At 35.7% G+C, this 16,504-nt stretch overlaps 1 protein-coding gene across 1 annotated transcript in view; it reads left to right on the forward strand.

The window, feature by feature from the left end:
* The window catches only part of LRMDA (leucine rich melanocyte differentiation associated), a 632,273-nt gene that overhangs the window by 17,708 nt on the left and 598,061 nt on the right, over positions 1 to 16,504 (forward strand). The gene's annotated exons all lie outside the window — the stretch shown is intronic.

Raw genomic sequence — 16,504 nt, forward strand, 5'->3', positions numbered from 1 at the left:
TGTTTGGGTCTGTCTAGTTGAAAAGAACTAATCTTATTCATATTATAGTCTGTTCACATTGGTGCGTATGTGTAGAAAGCTAGGTGTTACTCATTTCAATCCTGTGCAGGTCTGTTTTTCTGCAATGCTTATCCCTTTGTGCTACAGAGCCTTTTATTTATTTATATTAAGGCCTTCTTGTCTCCCTAAATGATCATTGAACAGAGAAAGTAAATTGCTGTTGAAATCCTCTCACTGATGGTTTCAGCTAGACCAACCAGTAGTCTATTAAACACAAACACCTTCCTTCCCCTTTTACTGTCTAGCTGACAGAGTGTATAAGAGTGGAAAGCTTTGACCCCAGAAGGCTTTGAATGATAGACTCTTTTCAGATTCTTGTGTAAATCATGCTAAGACCCAATGTATAGGCTTGACAGTTCTTCTCTGAGTTTGACATTGCAACTTAAAGCTTTTATGTTATTTAAATGTATTAAAATGCACCCTGAATAAAACTACAGGTGCTGCTACACTTCTATTAGAGCATAGTAATACTTGGCTTGGAAAAACTCGAATGCTGGTGAAAGAGTTAAGCAAAGCAGCCAGAAACCATTTTCAGCTTTTACTTTGCAGATACAACCTTTTAAGCATACCTACATTTACCTGCAATGGCAATCGTTTTGCATTTTAATGACAAATCAAGTACGCTAACTTGCATTTGAAACGAAAGTGCCTTAAATGTCTCTGGCTGTCAGAATGAGATGTTAGGAGCTTGATGAAAAGAGAACAAAGAAGACAAAGTATGAAGCCTAGATACAGTGCAAAATGAAATAAAACCTTGTATGGCCTGTCAGGGGTGTCAGTTGATATTCCTATCTAAAGCACATTATAGTATTACTTTGCAGCTCATAGCTTACTCATCTGTCTTTTTTAATTCATCACATTCTAGCCCACATCTTTTAAGTCCCATGTGTCAACAATGGAAGAAATCTGTTAATTGACAAATGAGTGTCACAAATGTGAATTGGTGCCTTTACATCAGAGGCAGGTAGTCTCTGTTGTTTTTTGTCGGCTCTATTATTGGCATAAGCCAGTGTAAGACATCTGTCTTTGCCAGAATGAGAGATGACAGCCAAAGAAGGGCTGTCATTGTTTTAGTGCATGTTCATTCTGCTGAGATACTGTATAAAGATAAAATGTCAGTTAAAAGAATATGAAAAACTATCGGGAGGAAGTCCTTAAATTACTTGGGAAGGGGATCCGGGAATTGGTGCCAGAAATGAAATCGAACGTTCCAGTTTGCATCTATCACATCAATTTAAAAATAATACTTTCTGAGTAACTGGGTCAGTTTGTAAGGCATTTAGGAAAACGTTAGGCTGTGTTGGCATAATTAGCTCATAAGATGGAAGGAAAAAACACACCTCCACAGGATGTGAGTTTATTTATTACAAGTTCATTTTTCAGACACGTATAGAATAGTCTCAATAAAAATATGCTCTGTAGCATCTCTGGCGTTGATTTGCATCTGTTTTGAAATACTGAAATTGCTCTTTTCCAATTGCTTTTTCTGTTATATTTCTATTTTAGATTGATGAATAACATAATGAAATAAAAAGCATAGCCAGCTGTGAGTTGATGAGACATTTAATAGGAAGAAAATTATTAACGTAGTTCTGGGGTGTCTAGAGGGTGTAAACTATACAAAAGTTACTCCCAAATCACTAAATTCCTTTATTGCAGTAAATGATTTTTTAATATTGGATAGTAAAAAAGAGAGGAGGAAGTGAAAAAGAGGAATACAACAAAAATGCTACGTAGACCAGCCTCCTCCTTTTTATTTTATGTAAAAGATAAGATAGAACAGTGTTAATTTGCATTAAGTTGAACAAGAATATGATCCAGGTGCTACAAGATACTGCTCGTGTGCCCCTGCCCATTCTGAAATGGCCTGTGACTGGGGCTTCTGAATGACCTTCTTTCGGTATTTCTGGTGGTTTTTTTTTTTTCTTCAGGATTGTATTTTCAGAATCCAATGAAGGACTAAACTTTGAACCGTACTGAGATAGTATGTGTTGAAGTTTCATGATGCATCTAAATAATAATTTGTCGGTCTCACCAAAAGCACTGCCTCTTATTTATTTTCCTGGACTACAGCAGGTACAAAGAGCACAATAACACTATTTGATAGAGCAGATTCTCTGCTACTCTTTTAACATCCTCACCATTATTAGCTGATTTGTATGGATGAGTTGATAGACATGCTCTTCATTCTGTGATGTATCATCTGGGCATTGCTTTGTGGCTTGTCTTTCATGTTGCTGTTGCCACTGCTAAAATGCACCACCTATTGCCTCGCTGTGCTGATAAGCCACTATTTGGTCTCCATAAATGTTCAGCAAACAACAGTGAATGTCGATAGATACATTTTTTTTTTCCTGCATGGAGGAATTCAGTGGCACACTTTCTCTATGTGTGTTTCCGTGTCGATGCCATTGTGTCAGCCTGCCCCTCTGCTGCCGTCTGTCACATGGCAGCAACATGTAATGGAATATTGATAGGATGGTTCAGCCTCTGCTGTCATACCACTAACATCTGCCTCTGATGTTCTGGGTCTTAGTTGTTCTTGAATTCTACAATCTAAACACCAAGAGCCTTATTTAGAAGTTCTCAGCTTTAATAACTGTATTTCTTAGTGGAAACCCTATTCTTCTGTTTCCAGCCTTGACTGATTCCATCTAGGTGTTTTAATTTCTAGTCAAAAGCCACATGGTGGTGTTATATAAAGTGCCAGGCACATCTTCTCAGGCAAGGCTTTTAGTGATGGCTTTTCAGTTAAATTAAAGGCAAATTCATTTTCCTTTGAGAAATGGAGGTACTATCTCCATTTTACTGAGGACGCAACTGAGAGGTGAAGAAGCCTTGTTGATTAACTGTAGAAGCAAAGGGTAACTTTTTTAGCCTTTCAGTTTGCATAAACTGTTATGTGTGTTGTCACTGATGGTTGGCACTTCCCACCCTCTGGTTTTGTAGTTTGTTCTCATGTGCTATGTAGCTACATTTCATATTATCTGATTGCAAGTATATCAATAATGTTGATGATCTATCTCAGACTGAAAACTAAGTAACAGTTTGAATGTATTGTAGATATGGAAGAACATTTTTTTTTGCCTTCAAGTGGACCAGGATTTTCTCATATTTATTCTTTCCTACCTCAACATTTATATAATTATTTAAAACAAATAAACAAAACTACATAGACTGAGCTTGTTTCTTCTCTTACTGCATTTTTGTTTTTTAGTTAGGAAAGCAGTAAGGAAAACTACAGTAAGAAACAGATGTGATCTCTATAAAATAAATAAATTAACTTTTTGTGAAAAATTCACGTGTGGGAAACCATTGTAGTGCATTATGATACTATCCTGTCCCATGTTTACTGCAACAATGTAGAGGGGGGAAAAACATCTTTAGGGTATCTTCCTATGGGAACGTGCATTAGTATGGCAGTGTTGTCACTCTTTAACCCTAGAAAGGGAAGGTACTAGAATTTAAATGTAAAAATGTTGTACATATGTGCGTGCATACCCTGTTGGCCATATCCCCCTCCCAACTGCCAGCTGTCATACAGAATCTGAAACAGACAAAAATTTATTGGGTAGTATTTAGAAACATGTCAGTGGTAACGACTAGATCTCTGATTTCAATTATCACCTACTAAATTTAGGCTAATGTAATGCATTTGTAGACCTGTTGAATACACTTGACATCATGTTTAAAATATTCGAAACTGCACTGTTTTTTAATATCATATGTTGACCACTTTCTTTTTCCAACACACATCTGGTGCGTGGCAGCAGGCATCCCATGTGACCCGTAAAAACTTCAGTTATGCTACTTTGAATGTTTCTTTTTTTCTTCAGATAATATTTCAGCTAAGGAGAAGAAAGTGGTCTGAGGTTACAAGAAAAAAATTTTCTTAATGGATACTACTCTGATATTATTCTGTGGAATGATTGGGTCCTGTGGAAGCCATGACTTTGAACTTTCTTTGTTGTTACATTAATGGAAATTAAAGTCTGAATTCAAATTACTTTCTGCTTAATTTGCTCTGTGAATATTTTATCTGCCATTATTTTAGGATTATTGAGGGGGATCTTTTAATTTTTTTCTTTTCCAAGTATTATTATTATTATTTATGGTTCTGCAAAATAACTTATCTTTCAATCTTTTATGCTTTCCCTGCCCATTATTCTCATACATGCTTATTAACTCTGTCTGCTGATGCTTGCAGCTCTGAGCATGCCTTCTGACCATCAGGATAGTGACCTTTGAAGACATCTGTTTGGTAGTTAAACTCATTCACTGTTTTTGTGAAGATATTATAAGCTTTCAAAATTGTGTCTGTGCCTGTGTGCAAGTAATGTAAGAAATGAAGTCTTTAAATATATTTAGGCTACTTTAAATGAGATCACTGTCCACATCTTGGTTAGCTGCGTTGGGCAAGCATGGGGAATTTTGGAGGAATAAACATCATCCTTATTTAAAGCAAGTCCCCAGCTTGCTTATGCAAATTTTGCTTTGTTTTGTTTTTGTTCTTCATCTCAGAGACTATTTTTCTTTAATAATCTTCTCTGGTTATTAGAATATTTTTTCCACTTTCTACATATTGCTTCCAGACTTTTAGGTGTTAATCCTTAGAATTCAAAAAAATATTTTAAATTGAATTTATAAAAAAATTTCAGAAATAGGTAAGACACTCAAACAGGCAGAACAGCAGAAGCATTTCAAAAGTGATTTAGAAGCATGCCTTCTAGACAAGGAAACAAATTCTGACGATGGAATTTCAGTAGAGTTGCATGCAGCTCTACTGGTGTTCTGGGTAAGGACACAGGCTTGCTGTTCGTCATCTTCAGAATTTCTAAAAGTGTTTTGAATGGCAAGTTTTGGGAGTAATCTTTCCTGACCCTTTTTTTTTCTGAAGACTTTCTGAATTTTTGGTCTGGAAAGTGTCCATGATTCCTTAGAAATCTTCCAAATCAAGCAGGAATACAGATGGCATTCAGTAATTGCAAGGGGGATCTACATACTGGCTTCAATCACACCTTGAACATGAAGTTATAGAGAAGCAATATTGTTTCCTATTTAGATTTGATTGTCTAATACAAATTTTAAAGCTCATGATTGATCATGAGTCATAGAGTATGTCTACGTAACTTTATTTTATCTATGCTTTATATGTCACTTTTTAATAGAGATTCACTAGAAGATCTGTTTAAAATTAGTCTTTTAACTTTCCTTAGGTATTAGAAAAATAAGATCTAAGGCTTCAAATGTAGGGTTTTTTTTTTTTAATGATTTAAATCTAAAGTTTAAAAAATTTGCAAAACTTGCTTTATTCTGGTTGGTTTTTTTTTAATTTAATTTATTTTTTAAAATATAAATAGTTTGGGATTTCTTTTAAGTGGATTCTGTTGTGACCGTTGGTTCCAACAGGCTTTATTGTCCCTATCAGAATGCTGAGATTTTGAAAAAGTGCAGGGTGTGTATTTCATCTATTTAGGGATGTTCAACTGATTGTACGTTGATTTGCAACTTGACAGAGAGCTCCTCTGCTGCTCCATTTTGTGAACTCTTCTGATTGCTCAGCTTTCAGTCCTCAAGCCACTCTTATTCTGCCTGACTGCCATCTTGCATGATCCTCTTTTGGACAGTTTTGCTTTTGGACAGTTATTTTCACTAATTGGGCTAATCTGTGTGGCTGTTAATTTTTTCTTTTGTTTCCAAGTGTCTTCTCTCACTTGATAGCATGGCATCTGCAAAACATATGTTTCTGCAGCACCTCACTCTGCCTTTGGCTTTTCTTTAAATCAGAAGGGCAATCACTGCTTGCAATACCTCTTGTGGAACGTCTTCTCAAATATGCAGGTTTATTGCAAATCTGTTGTATGTAGTGTGTCTGCTGTCCACTTGTTTTGTTAGAAGTCATGTTTAGGAAGTTTGTGTATACATACAAATATACAGTTGAAGAACGGAGAGGGATAAAAATTAGGAAGTTGTTCTCTCCTTGTTAAAACTATTATATCTGTTATTTAAAGAAGTGCATGCTACAGCTATCAATTCTAAAATAACAAGGCTCAACAATTTTTACGTTGCATTAGTGGAAAAATGAAGTATATTTTATGTCTCCATGGATCAGAAAAGTAAATACTTATTTACCTTAGCTTATCTGTGTTGATAAGCTGCATCAGTAATAAAAGACTCAAAGTTAATTAAACTTAGGCTTTGTGTTTAGGATATTGTCTATTTTCCTGTTACTACTCAAAAATTTTTCGTCAACTATCATTTTGTTTTAAAATGTTTTCTACGCGGTAATTAAAGAGGCTGTTGTGGGAAACTTTTTCTTAGAGTAGAAGCCAGTTGACAATTTTTAAAACAAATAATAATTAGTTTAAGAAGAAGCAAGAAGTCTTGCATGCTTTCATGGAAGCCAAAAAAGGACAAAAAATAGAATTGTCTGTGCTATTAATATACGGTTTACTTTCAATTCTTGATTTCTGACACAGTGCTCTCCTTCTTATCAGTGATCTGGATGTCTTTCATAGATGGGATAATCTGTTTCAAATATGAAAAAACATTTAAACAAATATATTTCAAAATGTGAACAAATACATTTATTCCACCATGGAGGCAATGACAGCAAAAGAAATTAATGCTTGGAAAGAGTAGAGAGGGGGGTTTTGTACTGTTATTTGCTTTGCATTTTTTTAATGCTTTGTGAAGCTTTGTTTTTGCAAGACTTACAGGAGGTGGTGGTGCACTACGTAAAAAAAAATGTCTTGGGAACAAAAGGGCCCTTTTCTGCTAAAGCTGGAAGATGGTTCTGGCTCTTCATTTTTTTTCCCACCTTCAAAGAAGTCCAATAAAACTGCTGACACTTACAGAAGCGGAAAATATGATTTATGGTGACATCATATATTACCCAAGCAAATTTGTTTCAAGGAAGATTTTTTTATTATTATGTTGTAATAAAAAAGTAGTGAATTCTTCTTGGAGGAGTGTTGGTGCAGATTCTGATCTCTTCTGTTGCCTCTACCCCACCCCCACTTTTCCCTTTCAGCTTTGTTAGTCTTTAGGGGGGGTTTCAGTATTAATGTGAGCTGTAGAAGGATCTTAAGTTATTTTCAATGCTTAAACATAACTACTTAATGTGGGATGATGTTATGCAAGAGTAATCTCTGCCATGTGGCTGGAGGCCATACCCAGCTGCTACTGAGTATTTTTGGTTTTTATTTACTGACTCCAACAATATTTCATTGCAAACTCTTTTTATAGAGGACAGTACATTTCTTTTGCTGAAGAGCTATAGTACCCTCATCTTCTAATAGAGGTTGGTTGTTTTCAAACAGTATTCCACACTTAAAGTAGTTAAACTGGCTTTTTAATGTCTTTGTCTATCAAATGCCAGAATAAGACTGGCCACAGTATTTGCTCAGAAAATTATGATGTCAGCAAAAGAGAAGGAAAAAGCAGACCAATAAAATAGAGATGATACGCTGAATAGGCTAAGAAGAAAGGTAACTGGTTAGGCTTAGTAAATGACAGTAGTTTTACAGGTAATACCAAATAATAAGGATAAGCAGGAGTTGAGTTTAATTAGACAAGTGGCAGGAAGGAGGTGATGACTCAGTGTAAGTCTTAGACCACAACTGGAACAAAACTTCTGGGATTTACTATAAGAATCTGGGCTGTGACACTGAGGAAGATGAGGCTGTTGTTGGCTGTAAGAATGTAACTGATTCTAGAGATGGAGATGCCACAAGCCTTGTAAAAGCGTTTTTCTTTATAATTAGATCAGGAACAGATGTTGATGACTACCTTATGAAGTTCTTCTAGTTTTGAACTTTTTACTCCATGGATATATAAATACAGAAGCAACTGTGGAGATACCCAGAATTGGGGTATAATAAATGTCACTCAATCTTCCGTACTGAATTTTAGTTTGTCAGTTATGCTTTGTCTCGTGCTTTATACGTCCTTTCTACTAAAAGAGCAGAAGTGTAGATTTTGGTACCTGTTAACAGAACAACATATGTCTTTAAAGTTAAATGAAAAAAAATTATTCAGTGGTACAGCCAGATTCAAGCCATTTCTTATGTTTCTACTTGTAGTGAGCAATACCTTTGTCTGTGTTTTTTTTTTTTTTTTAATACTATTTATTGTTGGTTTTTTTTCCCCTTTCTGTAGATAAATTGGGACTTCAGAATGAATTACCTAATCTTTGTTTCCTACTATGGATCTTTCTGAATCGGCTATACTAAAAAAGTGCATTTGTCTCTCTAAACAGTGCTGCTGTAAGAGGGATGCAGTCTTTACAATGGGACATGGCCTTCCCAGAAAATGGCTCAAAACTTGAGAGTTCTGTGTTGATTCAGGAAAGATGCTTTGGATCAATCTGTTAGAAGGGTTTTACCACTGCAGAAATGCAGTAGAGGAAGGTACAGCTGTCTCCGCAAAAACTGGAGCCTCACATAGGTAAGCAGAAGAGTTGCCTCTGAGCAAGGCAAGGGGCTTTAGACTCATGAATTCTGAGCTTGTTCATGTGAGGCACTCACTTTTGTCTCAACTTTTAGTCAGTGCTTTGCAGGGAGCTAAGAGTTAATGTATAGTACTGCATTTCTGTACAAAGCATGTGCTGCCATGCAATTGGAAGTCCTGTCTGTCATTTTCCTTGACTTGGAGCTGTGGTGTGATATATCTTAGTTTGTAGTTCTTGAGAAGTAAGCTTGATTGATTCTTATTTAATATGTGTTAGGCCTAAACCTTTCCCCAGTCTCCTTTTAACCTTGTCAGATTTTTGTCTGTCATTCTTCCCCCTCTTTTGAAACAAATTCTTATAGTTCAAATTGATTTATACCTCAGCTGTGGTAAATACTGATGCTTGCTGAAAACCTCAGACTTTTCTTGAGGAGACCCTACAACTTGTGGGCAGAACTATGAAGACTGGGTCCTTGTAGGCTTTCAGCTATCCCGTAACTTTTTTGACAGAATAAGGACTACCAACAACAGCAAAGTTGGTAAGAATCTTTTCACCATTCATAGAAGATATTTATTAGCTTAACAGTAGTACAGCGTGTCTGTAAAATGAAGTACACGCATACCCTTCTTTGCATCTGAAGAGAAGACTGCTTTATCCTCTGATTGAATGGTAGACATGTAGCATCTACTTAACAATGTTCTTAATTGTTTTGTAATACAAGAGTGGAATTAATGTCCTTATGTTCTTTGCTGAGTCAAGATCTTTGTGGATTCCTGTACTCGTGTTTCATGGTGTTAACTCTCTACCCCGTTCATTCTTTCTGTTAATAGTGATAAAGTCACAAAGTAATTATACTCTCACAAGCTGTCCTTTAGTAACCTTTGTCATTTGTCAGAGTGCATTAGGGCCTTGCAAATTTTTACAGACAAGCTAGTGGACTTTGTGAGCTAATAGAGTGCTCTGATGTGCCAGCTCATCTGACTTGCCAAATTGCTCTTGGTTCAGAGGGGAACTCACTTCATTTAAAGAAAGATTTTACAGCTTTTTCTGTTGGAGTGTGGGATCTTTAGACAGAATTATAATCAACAAATAATGCTTATTTGAACTGTCTCTGCCTTCCAGTTCTGCAAGACTTATGTTCTAAGCTTTTCATTTATTTTTAGATGTAAATGTAACTTATGTTGAAGTAGGATATGCGCAGGGTTGTTCATGTGCTAAATTGTGATGGTCTTATTATGAGCGTGTATTTGTGATGCTACACCTTTGTGAATGTTTGGGATTTTAGATATGGCTGGTTATTTTGTTTCTTAAATTAGTCTCTTAACTCTAAGCAGTCAAGTCTGCATTCCTCCTAATAATTTACTAGTGTGAAATGGATATTTGGGGACTTCATTTTTTGTTACCTGTTATATGTGAAAAATATGTGGAAAATAAGAAGAGAGAAACTATTTGTAGAATCATCTAGTGTTTTGTGAACTATCCTACTGTTAAGGATGTTTTTCAGGCAACATATAATATGGAATCTTGAAGAGATGGTAATTGAATTGCTGTTGTGGTTTTGTAAGTGTATGCATTTCCCTTCACTTCTGATGCTTTCAACAGACAGACAGCTCTAATACTTAAGGTACCTATTGCATTTCTACTTCACAGGGATTGCCTTCTCCTAGGTTTAGATTATGCTGAAGCCTGATGGATCCTTTTTACTTTGTAGTTGTATACATTCCAATATTCAGTTCTGGGTATGCGAGGAGACAGATTAAGTATATGTGCTTTTCTGTCTCCTGACTAGAGCTAGGATATAGTAACATAAATAATTAGACTAGTGTCTATGTACATCAATAATTAACTATATGATTCACAAAGGATCTGTTTTAATTAGGAGATAAGTAACTTTTGCAAAGAGTTGTTGACTTTGGCAGTAATTTTCATGCTACAGTCTCTGTTTTTTTTCTCTGAAATTTTCTTTGTCTGTCTTTTTAATTCCTTATCCCACATCATTATTGTAGCAAATTGGGCAAACCTTCCAGCAGAGAGATTGAGTTGTTAGGCTGATGCTGCTTGTGTTACATCTTTGCTTTCTCTGCAGAATTCTGTTTCACCTCTGAGCTTAGTCTCAATATAATGTATATAGCTTTTATTTTTATTTTACAAATTTCCAACTGGCCTCTGAAGACAGGTATTTTATTGATAGATTACAAAGGTTCAAGGTTCTTGAAGTTTGCACATCCTGTGAAAAAGACAGGTCAATTTTTTCACTTGGGGCATCTGTCTCTCATAAGCTCATAAATTGCTCTTGAAGCCAGATAGAAAAAATACTAAAGGCAACATCATATTTAAGAGTTTAAATGTGCTGATTGGAGTGTCTGAGAGTCTAACCTCAGGCAAAAGGTCTCCAGTTCAGTCTTTTTGACTGATGTGGAGTGGTCCACTGTTAATAATTTAGTTTCAAGACCTACTAAATGAAAAATAGGAGACTCATAGCATCAGTATCATTGTTGATCTTCCCTAGAAAATATAAACTAATTGTATTTTGATGTATGTTTCCACTCTTTATACACTTAGTTGCTCCCTACTGTAGCCACTGCATCTGAATTTTTTTTAAAGAGCAATGATTTTTTTATCTACCGAACACATAGCTTGCCCTGCAGCATCTTATGTTCATTTTTAGTGTGCTTTATTTGTGTATTAAATCAAAAATCTGCCATTGGCCATTATATATGCATCACTTCTGACTATGCTTGTGAGTAGTCTGCTTAAGAGTATATGCATTTCTGCAGTTTGTAGCAAAATAGGGCATTGTATGACTTCATATATTCAACTGACCTGAAGCATGTTAAAGGAAATGTGATGTTACTATGTGTGAACCAGCACAGCAGTCCGTTTGTCTGACAATGTATTGTGAAAAGTTGCTTCTACTAACCACTGTGGAGGAAGAAATTGTTCAAGAAACAGTGGAGAAGGAGTTTAATCATTGAGAATATCCTCTTTATTCAGAAATATTTTGGATGCTTTTGAACCTTTGTTTTGATGATTTTTATAAAAAAGACGTATTACAGGTTTTGGTCCAAACTAATGTGAGTGTGTAGTATGTCAGTGTTCTGTTTTAGTAGGAAGAAGAGAATCACATCTAGATAGTCTTCTGAAATTGTAAAGCTTGTGTGTTTTATAAGAATCTTGCATTTTGCTTTAACACAAGAATGATATTTGGCATTTTTAGAACTTCAAAGGCGATTTTGGCTGGGCAGTGATGTGTGGAGCAGAATATTCTGCCACGTTTCTTGTATGCTAGTGACTGTTTGAGTGGGAAGGTTTGTTTAGTTAACAAGCATGGCATCAGATGTGCACACAAGTTGAAGTACGTTATTTTTATTCTCTGAAAACACTTCCTGAAATGTGTTGTTTTTAGAGTTTTTTACAGATGAACGCTAATTCTTGTGAAAGCTGATTATGTATGTTGTCATTAGCTTTGTGAAGGGCTTCTTTTTAAGTGATAACAAATATAAGAGCTGAACAGCTGCTTTAGGAAGTATAGATCACCCAAAGTTCTGTAGGTGCAGAAGCTGTAGGGAGAAAGTAAACTTCTATTCCCTTGAGGATTAAGTTATTAGTTAATTGTTGGGGTTGAAATTCTATATTGTTTTCCTTCTTTTTCCTTCACAGTGAGCATGAAGTCAAGTCCTCGATACAGTGTTGACATCTTATGAATTATCTAAAAGTAAGGCAGACTCTTGAGAGGAATGGTCAAATAAAATCAAGAATCTCTCTTAATACCCAACTTTTAGATATGTTATGGATTTAGATTAACTCTGAAGATGAGGTTTTAGGTGCATACGTACTAGATTCATGGGGAAGATAATGAAAGTGCTTGTGGTGATCAAAACAAGCTTTTAATTCTTAAGAATTTAATACACCTTTGGAAATGGAATAAAGTTTGGTTTCAGCTATTGTTTTGCTTGCAGTTTAGATAACATTAACAAAAACAAAGGTTCATAGAACTGAGCATTTAAAAATTGTTCTTAAGCCTTTGTAGATCATGATAACCTGGTTTAGCTCTACTATTCTGAAACTGATGCTCAGAGGAGGAGGGAGGGATAATTGTGCAGTCATTGAAGCTTCAGGAAATACTGTTTCTGTGCTTGTTAAAGGGTGTGTTTTCCCTTCTACTTGCCTCAGAAGTGTTACTGTCTGGGCTTGGCACAGCACTTACTGATCTTCTACTACATATAATATATTTTTAACAATTTTCTCATACACACATAAGTGATGTTTTTTTAATAGTATATTTTTCATACTATAGCCTCTGGAGCTCGCTTAACTTCAGTCTTTTCAGGTTATCTATTCAATGTGATAGTATATATGTATTTATTTTGTATAAAACTTAAGTTACAAAACAGTATCCCAGGGAGCTGTGTAGTTTCTATTTTAGTCCAATGATAATTGCACTACTTAGATTTCTTTTGTTTTTGTTGCTGTCCACTTCTGTTTTTTTCATCTGTAACTTTTATGCTTTCTACCTCATTAAAATCTCATTAAAATATACTTAAAAATAATTGTGAGATATCTATATAAAAACAATAAACGTTTCCGTGTCACTGTATCGCTGTGTCACTGAGCTTTCTCATTAATGAAAACAGTGTGTTTGCAGCTTGGGAGAAGGAAATAAAGCTTTCTTCGTGGATTAGGAGGGAAGGTATATTCGTTCACAATTGAAAATAATTGGGTTGTTTTAGTTAAGTTAGATTATTATGTCAGCTGTTATTATATATCAGTTTGGTAGGGGTCTGTGTTTTGATGGCATTGATGAAGCATTTTATTATTAATCAAAGACCAAAACATTTCTGGTCCAGGCGTTACAAAGAAGGATGTGTACTTGTTATATAGAGTTAAGTATCTCTTCCCTTGTTTCCCAAGTATATTGCAAATTAACGCTAATAAATCATATTGCAGCAGTTGGTAATAAGTGAAAGTACTTAAATAATTAAACAGGTATTTTCAGTTCCCCTTTTTTTTCATGTGATGATTTTCTAGATTCAAAATCAGCATGTTTCATGCAGGCTACATATAATATATAGTTGCTTCAAATAAGCTTTACTTACTGAGCTTTTTCTTGTAATGGAACTCTGTCAGCAAAAAGCATATGCACCAGCAAATGATGAACGATAGACTTATGTCAAATGGAAGCTTGAAAGGTGCTTCTGCTGTTAGATGGATTAGTCTGAACCAGGAGTTCAAAGCTCCTTGACTTTGTTTCAGAGAGGAGGTATCCCTGGATTGATACTGGTGGGTAAGCGTGGAGTCAGTGGAAGAACTGTTTTATCATGTGAAAGTGAAGGTTTACTAATCTGCAAGGAGTAGTTTTATTATCATGAGATGGCTTGCTTGATATTTGTTGTGGTATTTTTTTTGTGAAATTTGTTAAGCTTTGACATGCTGCTATCTTGGAATTTTTCTTACAAAAATATCAAACTTAATTCCAATCATGTCTATTGGCACCTGTAATGTCAAGTAATCTGATATAATTTTCATACACTTTCTAAAAATGTTGGTCTTTCAGTAGACACTGTGCTAGCTAAGAAACCTCTTTAATCTGTCCTAGGTGTTTTATCAATTAGAGATTAAGATAATGAAGGACAAGCATTTCAAAGCAAGATATTCTTGTACAAACTGTCTGAAAATTGTCTGTATAAATAGTATTTTAATACTGTATTTCTCTGTTAAGTGCTTTGTGCTTTCATGTTGCTGTTGTTTACATCTTACTGTGAAGAAAAAAATTACATGGGAAGCAATTTACATTGGGAATTAAGCTTTTGAAATAATTTTCCTGTTTTGTTTATATTTTGTCTTGGTTGTTCTTGAGATGGGTGTGCCAAAAGAGCGTTCAACAAAGGAGTAACTATGAGCAGGGAGGCTTTCACTGTTCCTCAGTCTTTCCATTGTGCCAGTTTTTCCTTCTCTTTTGCTTTTTTGCAATTGTTAGCCTTCATGTGAACTGAAGGGTACTTCAAAACACTGGAAGAAAATAGTCTGAAAGCTTCATGCGCATTTGCTTCGTGGTAAAGAGGAATGAAGAAGTTGAAGACTTTTTCCACTGACAGGTGTTTGTGTGTCAGAGCAATGAATGCTTTTGATGGCAAACCCACTTTTCTTCATTGTATCCTTCTTTCTAAATATAATAGGAAAAAAAGGAATTTCTGACAACAAAAACAAAAACTCTCAAAACTGTATAATGGAAAGCTTGCTTTATTTATTTTTCAAGAAGAAATTTAAATGATTTCAATGGCTATTCTTTCTGTGTGAGGGGGAGGGGGGGGGGCGCAGAAAGACAACGGCTGAAGAATGCCTGGGAAAGGTGAAGGCATCTGTGAGTTGTATACCTCATTATGTTACCAAAATATTGTCATCTGATGATTAGTTGATGCAAAATTACATCATGTTACAAATTGCAGATCCTCTTCCTTTCAAAAAATGTCAATGTTTAGAGCCCTATTTTAGTGCTTAAATATATTCTAAGTTGCTATTTGTTTTTTAAAATTCTTTTAACTTTTAAATCTTCTTGTCCAAATATATTAATATGCCATATGTCTGTCTTCTGGATTTTCTTAGTTTGTAATCTGACTAAGCAGTAATTGATGATTGTTCTGCAGGTATTAAATGTTTTAGTCTTTGCTTCCTTTCATATGTTAAGCTACGCAATACAATCACATCATATGAAATTAGAGATGCATCAGTATCAGTCAAATAGAGCAAGTGGAAGGGGTTAAATACAAGAAATAAAGTATGGCTTAGGAAGTAAGTCTTTTATTTCAAACGTTTAAAACAAACAACAGAAAACCCTACTTTCCATTTAATGTAAAAGCAGAGAAATGCGAAAAAAAAAAAAACAAAATGAAAAATGAAAAACCACACCAAGCAGCAAAACCCAATGAAACAAACCAAAACAAACCTATTGCCTGGATAACTCTGGTTGTACATAAATTCATTTTGTTTCTTTTCTATGAACAGTGTGAGGGATTTCAATGATGGTAAAAAGGGTAATAAAAGGTCTAAACTCACGTAGACAAATATTTGATGAAAATGCTCACACGTTCAGTGAGCCAGGATGCAGAAACAGATGATATGTAAGCTGTGTGGCAGACTAAGCCAGTGGCATAAAAGAGTCTCCTTCAGGAGTACTCATGACCAAATGGCAACAGGCAGGAAAAGCATGTGTGTAATTGTGGATTATTCGGTTGCTGCTCTTGTGGGTGGAAAGTGAGCAGAAAGCAGGCTTCATCAAGGGCACTTGTGCTGTTATCTCAAAGCAATTTCCATATAAACAGTTTTTAACAGTTTAGCTTTTGTGGATGACTGAAAAAAGGTGTCGTATTGGTTTTTAACAGACAAATGGAGTGTTATTCCACAGTTTCTGGAACTTCTTTGCTTTTCTGTAGTGGATGGCTGCAACGTTATTTTGTAATACTTTTCCTTCACAGCTTGGTAAAATCTTTCTAAAGGACAAGTTTTTTTTGTATTTACCTTCTTAGCTGTAGTACTTAAGGTGCAACAATTCATTAATACCGTGTTTGAAATGCGTCGCCATGTAATGTGGGCTTCTGTTTCACTGCTGTGGACTTAAAAAGCATCAAACCTTCAGGTGGTCTCAGCATGCAGCACAGTGACTGGGAGGCACAGGAGGGCACCTGGGCTCTGGGCAGGACAGTGGGCCACCCCATCCCTTACTGCGATGCTGCAGGCCCACCCACTCTGCCCTGCTGTCTGGGAGCCTGAGGGCAGGCTGGAGGTCTCAGTGTGTGTGCTGCAGGGAGCACACAAGCACAAGAGTTTGGAAGAATGGCCTGAAAGGACTAATTGGCTGTGAAGACACCCAAACAGTGGATGAGAAGGTACAGAATGGTGCCATGGGACCTGTTGTAATAACAAAGGTGAGTCTGGGATCAGAAGGTGCTGCGTTGACAGAAATGGGCTTGTCCTCTTTATGACGTTGCATAATTA

The sequence above is a fragment of the Cyrtonyx montezumae genome, unplaced genomic scaffold (genome assembly GCF_038088225.1).
Source record: "Cyrtonyx montezumae isolate F1298 unplaced genomic scaffold, pur_monq_1.0 scaffold_4, whole genome shotgun sequence".
NCBI classification, from domain to species: domain Eukaryota; kingdom Metazoa; phylum Chordata; class Aves; order Galliformes; family Odontophoridae; genus Cyrtonyx; species Cyrtonyx montezumae.